The sequence below is a fragment of the Aethalodelphis obliquidens genome, unplaced genomic scaffold (genome assembly GCF_003676395.1).
Source record: "Aethalodelphis obliquidens isolate GAN/ISIS:26980383/991018 unplaced genomic scaffold, ASM367639v1 scaffold25, whole genome shotgun sequence".
Classification (NCBI taxonomy): domain Eukaryota; kingdom Metazoa; phylum Chordata; class Mammalia; order Artiodactyla; family Delphinidae; genus Aethalodelphis; species Aethalodelphis obliquidens.
Window position 1 is genome coordinate 15,833,553 of NW_020837969.1, and position 8,912 is coordinate 15,842,464.

General features: G+C 36.0%; 1 pseudogene; it reads left to right on the forward strand.

Annotated features, from left to right (window-relative positions):
• Nucleotides 1-6,120: 6,120 nt before the first annotated feature.
• LOC113628948 (heat shock cognate 71 kDa protein-like) lies at nucleotides 6,121-7,587 on the forward strand (annotated as a pseudogene).
• The last annotated feature ends 1,325 nt before the right edge of the window (nucleotides 7,588-8,912 follow it).

The window sequence follows — 8,912 nt, forward strand, 5'->3', positions numbered from 1 at the left end:
ATTAATCCCAATAATGCAGTTGATCCTGTGTTTTAAAAGACTATGAAAAGAATTCAATTTTCCTTACTGTTTCCATTTGTTGGGTGCTTACTTCCATGTTTACTTAAGTATATTCAGTATTTTGCTTATATATTAACAGAAAGGTATTGTTTTCATTTTGGCAAATGAGAAAGTGAAGCTCAGAGAAGTTATGCTGCCAAATCAATATCACAAACAGCAGAGAGGATATGCACTGTTGATACTGAGAGAATCAACCAAAGATGCTCTCCCAGTAAAAACCTGCATTCACTCTCATAATGACATTTTACTTAGTCTGGAGGAAATATTTTTCCTCATTTAGGCACTTAATGGTAAAGATAACAACAACCGAAAATCATGAACACTGGGGGAAAGATAACATTGTGGAAAAAGGCACCAAATTCAATAAAAAATAAAAATCCAAAGCAAAAGATGTTAGAAAAAAGTCAATGAAACTATAAGTATAATTAGAATTCTTTCTGAGATTCCAGTGAACCTAGTTTTTAAAATAGATTCAGATTGCTATAAAAAAGAACAGACATTTCTTGGATAATAAAATCATTATTTATTAAATGAAAACCAAAACTAACAGGGCCAAAGAGGAGACTGAACACAGTTGAAAATCAAATTAATAAGCTATGAAATTGAGCTGAAGCATTCTCTCAGAATGCAGTAATAATGAAAATAATATGAAAATTACAAGGAGGTTAAAAGACAGAGGAATTATATTTAACTTGATAAAAGTTATCTTCCAGAAACCCATAAACTATCATATATACTGTGTAAACTTTTCCATTAAAGTCAGGAATAGACAAAGATGCTATTAGCACTCTATCACAGAACCAGACATTTAAGACCATGCAAGATTAATAAAAAGTAAAATAAGGGAGGAGGCAAAACCTTAACTGTTTGTGTTAAAGTGTCTGCCTAGAAATTTTAAGTTAGTTAACTGAAAAACTTGTAGGACTTCAGTTTAGGAAAGTGGTCAGATATTAGATCAACATGTACCAATTAATAATTTCCTCTGGTAGAGCAGACTAATTGGATAATGTGATGAAACATATTCCCATTCACTATAGCAATCAAGATTCTTTAAAAAAAAAAAAGAAAAAAGGAGGGGGGACACTAAGCCTAACATAAAATATGCCAGACAATAAGAAGAAAACTAAAAACACAATAAAAACTATAAAAATTATAAAAACCTACCAAAAGACATGCCCAAATGCTTGGATAAATGGAGAAACAGACCATGTTTTGGTTGAGAAGAAGCTGTCAAATCTCTACAAATTAAAAAGTAAATTTAGTGCAAAACCCCATTGCAGTCCCAACAGGATTTTTTATGGAACTTGACAAGCTGATTCTAACATAATTCAGAGAAGAAAATGTTCAAAAAGAACTTAATAATTTTTAAAACAGTTCAGTGAGTGAGTAATGACCCTACATGTTAGTAGATCATACTCCAATAATTAAAGCAATCAACATAGATACAGGAATATGCAAATAGATGAAGATAAAATTTAAAACTAGAGAAACAGTTACAACATACATGAAAATTTTATATTTAAAAGTTTTTGAGAATTTTGTGAAGTCCCTGAAATTCCTCTGTATTGGTAACTCAAAACTCAAATAGATGAAAGCATTTATTATTGGAAAAGCATGGAACTAAAATTAAAAGAAAATGAGTTCTAGTCTTTCCGTTGATACAATGCTAATGACCCTGGATGAGTCATGTAACTTCTTAGTCTACCAGTGTTACTGAAAAATGAGAATAATTTAAAAGTCTTGTTTTCCCAATCTTTAATGTTTTGGGGAGAATCAAATGAAATCAGTTATATAAAAATCTTCCACAATTTATAAAATAATATATGGGTGCAATACTTTTTGGACCAGAGTTTTTTTTCTCTTTCTTATGTAGGCAGAGGAAAACTAGGGATTACACACAAAATGGTAACTATTGGTAGAATAGAACATTGGCATTTACAAGGTAAAAGTCATTAGATCTTTGCAAATTTCCAAATCCATGAACAGTATTCTAAGATAAACTTTTTCCAATAAAATCCAAGTTACTGTTGTATGCAAATTTGAGAGAGGAGAGAGAAGAAAGTCAAGAGCTAAGTTTTAGAGTTAATTGGCGTTGGGACAGCCAGTTAAAATGTTGAGTAAATAACTAAATATACAACTACAGAGTTTGTAAGAGAGACCCAGTTTGAAGGTATAAAATTTGGAATTCATCAGTACAGAAGTCATATTAGAAGCCATGAGATCATCACATAGTAAGTGAGTGCCAACAGAAAAGGGAACATGCTGGAGGACAGAGGTAGAACGATTAGAAGTTAGGGAAAATGGATGAACCAGAAAAGAAGACTGAAAATACATAGCCAAAGAGGAGGGAGGAAAACCAAGAGGTTGTGGATTTTATGAAGGCAAGTTAAAACAAACAAACAAAAAGATTCAATACAAGAAAGCAATCAACTGCATGAAATGCTGCCGATAGGAAGAGTAAGATGAATATTGAAAACTGATCATTGACGTTAGCAATGTGAAGGTCATCGGTGATCTTGATAACAGTCTTGGTGGAATGGAGAGCATATTCAGCTGATTGTGGGCTTCAAACAGAACAAAAGGAGAGGAATTTCAGACCGAGAGCTGTGCTTTAAAGGGGAGTAGAAGAATGTAAAGTAGCCAAATGAAGATGTGGAATAAAAGGGAGAGTTCTTGTTTTTATAATGGAAGAATTTTTCTTAGGTGCTGATATAGAATGATACAGGAGAGAGGAAAAAGATTAAATTTCAGGAGGAGGAACAATTACTGGAGCAAGTCTTTTGAGTAGGTGGAAATTTACGAGTCTAATAAATAATTGAAAGAGTCGGCTTAGATGAGTTCATATTGGCTATTCTGAGTTCCAAATTCTAATATGTAGAGCTATCCTGTTTCCTTCTGGCCAGTAAGTGAGCTATGGAGGAGGGAAAAATAGACTTTTCACAAATTAAAAATTACTATTTATCTAAATGTATTTGCTTTAAATTAAATTTCTAGCTGGTACACATACAGCTCTGATATCCCAATGATCTGTGAGGTTTATCAGTAGGCCTACAAGAAGAGCAAGCTGTTACAAGTATCTCAGTTGCTAGGCAAGTAGCTCAGTGTATTTGACTAGGTGACCCAATTACATTTCAAGGTGACTCACCTAATCTAGGAATACTTCAAAGTTCCAGTTTCTTGACAAAAAGAAAGAAAGAAAAAAAAAAACTCTGAAATCTCAATTTTATGAACTCTATAAGACTGATAAATACTATCAGTTAAAATATTTATAACTGTAACATCACAGTTAATACTTAACTCATTTCACACAGGATATCCATGCTAGAAAGTTATTAGTATTTGATCCCTTAAATCTGTAAAATTGAGAGTATGTTTCTTGAGATAGTGCTTTGTAATTTGTGCAAAATACAGTTTGATTATATTTTTAACTTCTTAAAATATATACCAAAATAAAAAAGAATTGCTACAGTGACATCACATAAAAAGATAAGAATGTAGATGGAAGGAAGGCATTTACCAGGTAATAGTACTTGTATTTTGCCTCCAAACTGACCAGTGCTACATTCATTACTTTAAAACAAGGGAAAAACGACATCGTTTATCTTCCAGTCACTACTACTGCATACCAAATTACCCCAAGATTTAGTAGCTTAACACAACAAGCATTTTTATAGTATCACATGCATTACGCAGGTTGGGATTGGGGTGGTTCTTTTGCTTACGGCCTCAGCTGAGGCCGCTCAGTGGAACCTAGCTGGTGGATGCGGTGGTCTAGAGCAGGGGTCCCCAACCCCCAGGCTGCAGACCAGTAGCAGTCCGTGGCCTGTTAGGAACCTGGCCACAAAGCAGGAGGTGGGGGGGGCGCTGAGCAGGTGAGGCTTCAGCTGCCACTCCCCATCTCTCCCCATCACTCTCATTACCACCTGCACCATCCCCCCCCCGGCCATGGGAAAATTGTCTTCACGAAACCAGTCCCTGGTGCCAAAGAGGTAGGGGACTGCTGGTCTAGAGGGTCCAAGACAGCTTCGCTCAGAAGTCTGGAACATTGGTAGGGATAGTTGGAATATCGAGCCCAGAGGGAGATTTTCAATCAGACCACCTACATGTGCTCTCTCCAGCCTACTGATCTCAGGGCAGTTGGACTTGCTACATAGCAACTGATTTCCCTCACAGTGAGCATTCCAAGGGAAGCAGGAGGAAATTGCATGGCTTTTATAAGCGCCCTCAGAAGTGACCTAACGTGACTTCTGCTGTATTATATTGGTTGAAGCAGTTGCTGGCCCACTCAGATTCAAAGGCAGGGAACGCAGACTCCCCAGCTCTCAATGGGAAGAATGTCAGTGAGTTTGTGGCCCTTTAAAAAAACAAAACCACCACAAACCATCCTTAGAGATAATCAAATTAATTAATTAAATACTCTGAGTTAAAAATCAGCTACAACTTCAGAGAATTTTCAGAAGAAAGATGGGATGTAAGTAAGTTCAATGAATAAAAATTATAAAGTTAGCTTCAACCTCCTGGAATAATTCTGAAATTAATTTTATCAAACCAGTGATACCTCTTCCTTTGATAGGGATTACACACAAAATGGCAGGAATACTAGAATGATCCACAGGACTTAAGATACTTGATAGAGTCTCTATGATAACCCTGTGGAAAAGACGTAAGATGGATACTATCAATATTACAATTAGGTAGGTTAGTAGTAAGTTCCCCAAGATTTGTTGTGAATTCAGAGGGAGCCTTAGAGGCATAGAAAACTTATTTGTTGCTGCCACAAACTTGGAGTGGACTGTAAAGACATAATCCAAACTCAAGCTATACTTGATAGGCTAGAACAGAATTTCTCAGAATGCATCCTGAAAATATTTGTCCAGCTGGATGCTCTGTTAATAATAGGTTTACATATTCAATGCCTTTGGAAATATCACTCTCAGCTTTTGGAGAGTAAGAATTAAAGAAACTGTTAAATCTGAAGTACAAAAATATTTTTCCTTTATGTTATTCTGACCATGAAGCCACACTTTTGCCCCTCTTTTGTAAAATTATTCACTCACTGGGAAATGAGCATGCAAAATGTTTTGTAAAATTAAAACAGAAAAATAGAACTTAAAAATAATATCACAATTATAACCACAAGCTAAGGACATGTATATAGCTTAGCAGAAGTGAAAAAGGTAAGGAACAGAATTGATAGGAAATTCAACATGAGTACTAGGTTGTGAGTGCCAGAATACCTGACATTTCTTGCAATTTATTAGAAATATAAATCCATTAGAGATGAGTTAAGGTCACTGATCTATAATATATTGGATAGAGAATTCCTAGAGCAGCTTAATTCTGGGTTCTCCATTATAAGAAGGATATTAAGAAAGAGGCTCAAATTTATAGAAGAACAGACTCGCTGATGAGGGTATTTAATCCACATCACTTGAGAAATGTTTTAGTGATGAAATAGAATGCCTCAAAGGGAATCGATTCCCACTCACAGGAAGCTTCTATCACTTGGATGACAGCTCTGTCATTGGGTCCAATACATGGATTAAAATACTAGAGGTATATATAAAATTGCATAGAGATGTCAGCTCAACATTTACAAAACTTGCCCACACTGTTTCTCACTTTCTCTCTCTTGACCTGCACTTCTTTATTGTCTGATGCCCTATTTCCAATGTAACCAAACATTGTCCCTTGGCTTGCTTCATTTCAGTTAAGACATCTTTGCATTCTTTTTTCGCTTGTTTTGACCCACAGTGCTGTTGGGGCATGACTTTTTTGACTCGCCCCTAGGTCCTTTGCACCACTGCTGTGAGTGGGGGGCACTCTCACCTCCACCTCCTTCCCCAGCATTGTAGAAATAATAGTACTTTCCACTTAGGATCTTCATTGAAGTAGGGTTTAGTAAAATTCTCAAATCTGATAACAGTTTGAAAAGATTGTTCTTGAATGTCTTTTCCATTTTGTATTTTAAAATATCTTCAGTGGACTGAACTTGACACTAGCTCTAATGTCTTCTCTACATCTTTCTCCTATAAGCCAGATCTATCCTCCCTAGAAAATATGTCAAAGATGCCAGCAGTTGACAACAACTTTGAAACCATCTATTCCAGGATAGGTGTTTTCCAACATGGAAAAATGAGGACCACTGTCAATAAGCAGGGAAATAAGACAATTCTAAGTCATATTGACTCCCTGACACAGCCTGATTGATTGGTGTTGCTGAAAAGACCCATGTTACTATGACCACACCAACAGAATTTCTGATGGTAAGCATATGATTGGGTATGGATTTGGTTAGGCAATTTCCCTTTCAGATAAGAAGCACTGGACATTCATGGTGGTGAATGCTGTGCAATTTGACCAATTTCAAGTGGAATTTCCACTGGAGATCCTCTGAAGATAATGCTTATAGTTTTGACAAAGATGAAGAAAATTTCAGAAGTCTATCATCAACGTTGTCATAGAATCACTTCCTTTAGTGATTCTCACTGTTATGAAGATGCTTGCATGTTTGCTGGTTTCTTTGTGACTGAAATCATCAATGAGCCAACTGTCACTGCTATCTATCACTCATGGTTTGGACAAGATATTGAGGCCAAAGTAAGTGTGCTAATCTTTGACCTGGAAAGTGGTCATCTTGATGACCTTACTATTCAACCTTACTATTAAGGTTGAAATATTTTAAATCAACTCTACGACTATGTGCACTCTTGAGTGGACAACCAAATAGTTAACCATTTCATCACCAAATTCATGTGCAAGTGTAAAAGGACATTGAGACAAAACTGTTGTTTCTTGCCTCTGTACAGTTTGTGAGCATGCTAAAGTACTCAACTAAAACTCAGACCAGTACTGAGATAGATTCCTGTATAAATAAGTACATAAGTCATGAACATTTTGAAGAATTGAAAGTGGACATGAAGCCTGCCCATAAAGAAAGCTTTATGCTTGACAAGTCATAGTTATGACATTATATGTATCCCCAACTCTCAGAAACTTCTGCAGGACTTCTTAAATGGTAAATAATTAAGCAAAAACATAAACTTCAATAAGAATACTGTTGATGGAGCAGCTGCCCAGGAAGCCAAGTTGTCTGGAGACAAATGAGAAAACGTTAGGAATTTTTGTCTCTGGGTGTCACTCATCTTTTCCGTGGCGTTGAAATTGATAATGAAGGCATAATTGTTCTTATCAAGTGTAACGCCATTTCCACAAAGGAAATATAGGCTTTCACTTTGCATTCTGACAACTATTTGGATTTATAAAGGTGAGGCAATGATGAAGAGAAAAACGTACTTGGAAGGTTTGACATCCCAGGCATTCGCATTCATTATGAGCCACATGGCATTGTTCAGATTGAAATCACCTTTGATGCTAATGCCCATGGTATCCTTAAAGTATCTGTGGTGGATCAGAGGATAGGAACTGAAGAAAGAATTATAACCACCAATGACAAAAGCTGCTTGAGCAAGGACAATATTGAGCAGATAGTCGTGGAGATTGAGAATTACAGCCACTGAAGTTGAGAAGCACAGAGACAAGATGCCTTCAGAGACTTAAATTGAATCTTAAACATCCAATATCAAGGCCACAGGAAAAGATGAGAAACCTCAAGGAAAGATTAATGACAAAAATAAGACTTCAGGGAAAGATGAATTTGAACATCAGAAGGGTAACCTGCTAAATAAAGGTCTGCAAACCCTTCATTACCAAGCAGTTTCAACTTTAGCGGATATGCTAGGAAGGATGTCTATCAGCTTCCTGGGGGACAGAATTCCTTCTAAAGGTACCTCTTCTGGACCCACAAATGATAATGACTAATTTTCCACTTAGTCAAAATCTCTTGAAAAACCAAATTTTAGCAAATTCATTCATGGAAGTTAAATCATATTTAATACATAAACCATGTATTACAGTTACTGGGCCTTCTCAGCACTTGACTGTACACATGGAGAAAGTTAATACCATTGTACTTTATCAGTGTTTGTGTTAACATGTAGACAATTCATTTCATGCCTTAAATAATAATTTAAATAATTAAATAGATAAAATAATTCAATTAAATGCATGCTTTAAATAAAGCTGCACCTAAATATATATCTACATGTTTACACAAACACTGATAAAGTACAATCATACATAGATAAATGTATATTTTTTTAATCTATTTCCTATACTGTGGATAGTAGTGCTGGGAAAAAAGGAAATTAGGGAGAAAAAGGGTGGATTTATCCCTGCTTTTCTTATAACAGATATTTCCAGGAATCTTGGAAGGATATATGCTCCTTAAAGGCACTCCTAAAACATAATTTTTTTTTTTTTTTTTGCGGTACACGGGCCTCTCACTGCCGTGGCCTCTCCCGTTGCAGAGCACAGGCTCTGGACACGCAGGCTCAGCGGCCATGGCCCACGGGCCCAGCCGCTCCGCGGCATGTGGGATCTTCCCGGACCGGGGCACAAACCCATGTCCCCTGCATCGGCAGGCGGACTCTAAACCACTGCGCCACCAGGGAAGCCCTAATCTTTTAGAGCATAAGTTATTTAGACTAAGTTATTAGAGTTAATCCAAGCTATATATCCATCTAAAAACTATAATGATCAATGGGTATAAAGTTTATTCTTTTTTAAGTGTTAAGGAATAAAAGTATGTATACTATTTATTTAATATCTGTCTGAAACCTATCAAGATAAATGGATATGAAGCTTACTCTTTTAAAGTATTAGGGAATACAAGCCATTTATTTAATAATTATTTATGGCCATTAGATACTATGCTTTATATCATAATTCCCTTTAACACTTAATTTAGTCTTCATAACGACCTTCAGCATTGGCTACAATTATTTATTTTA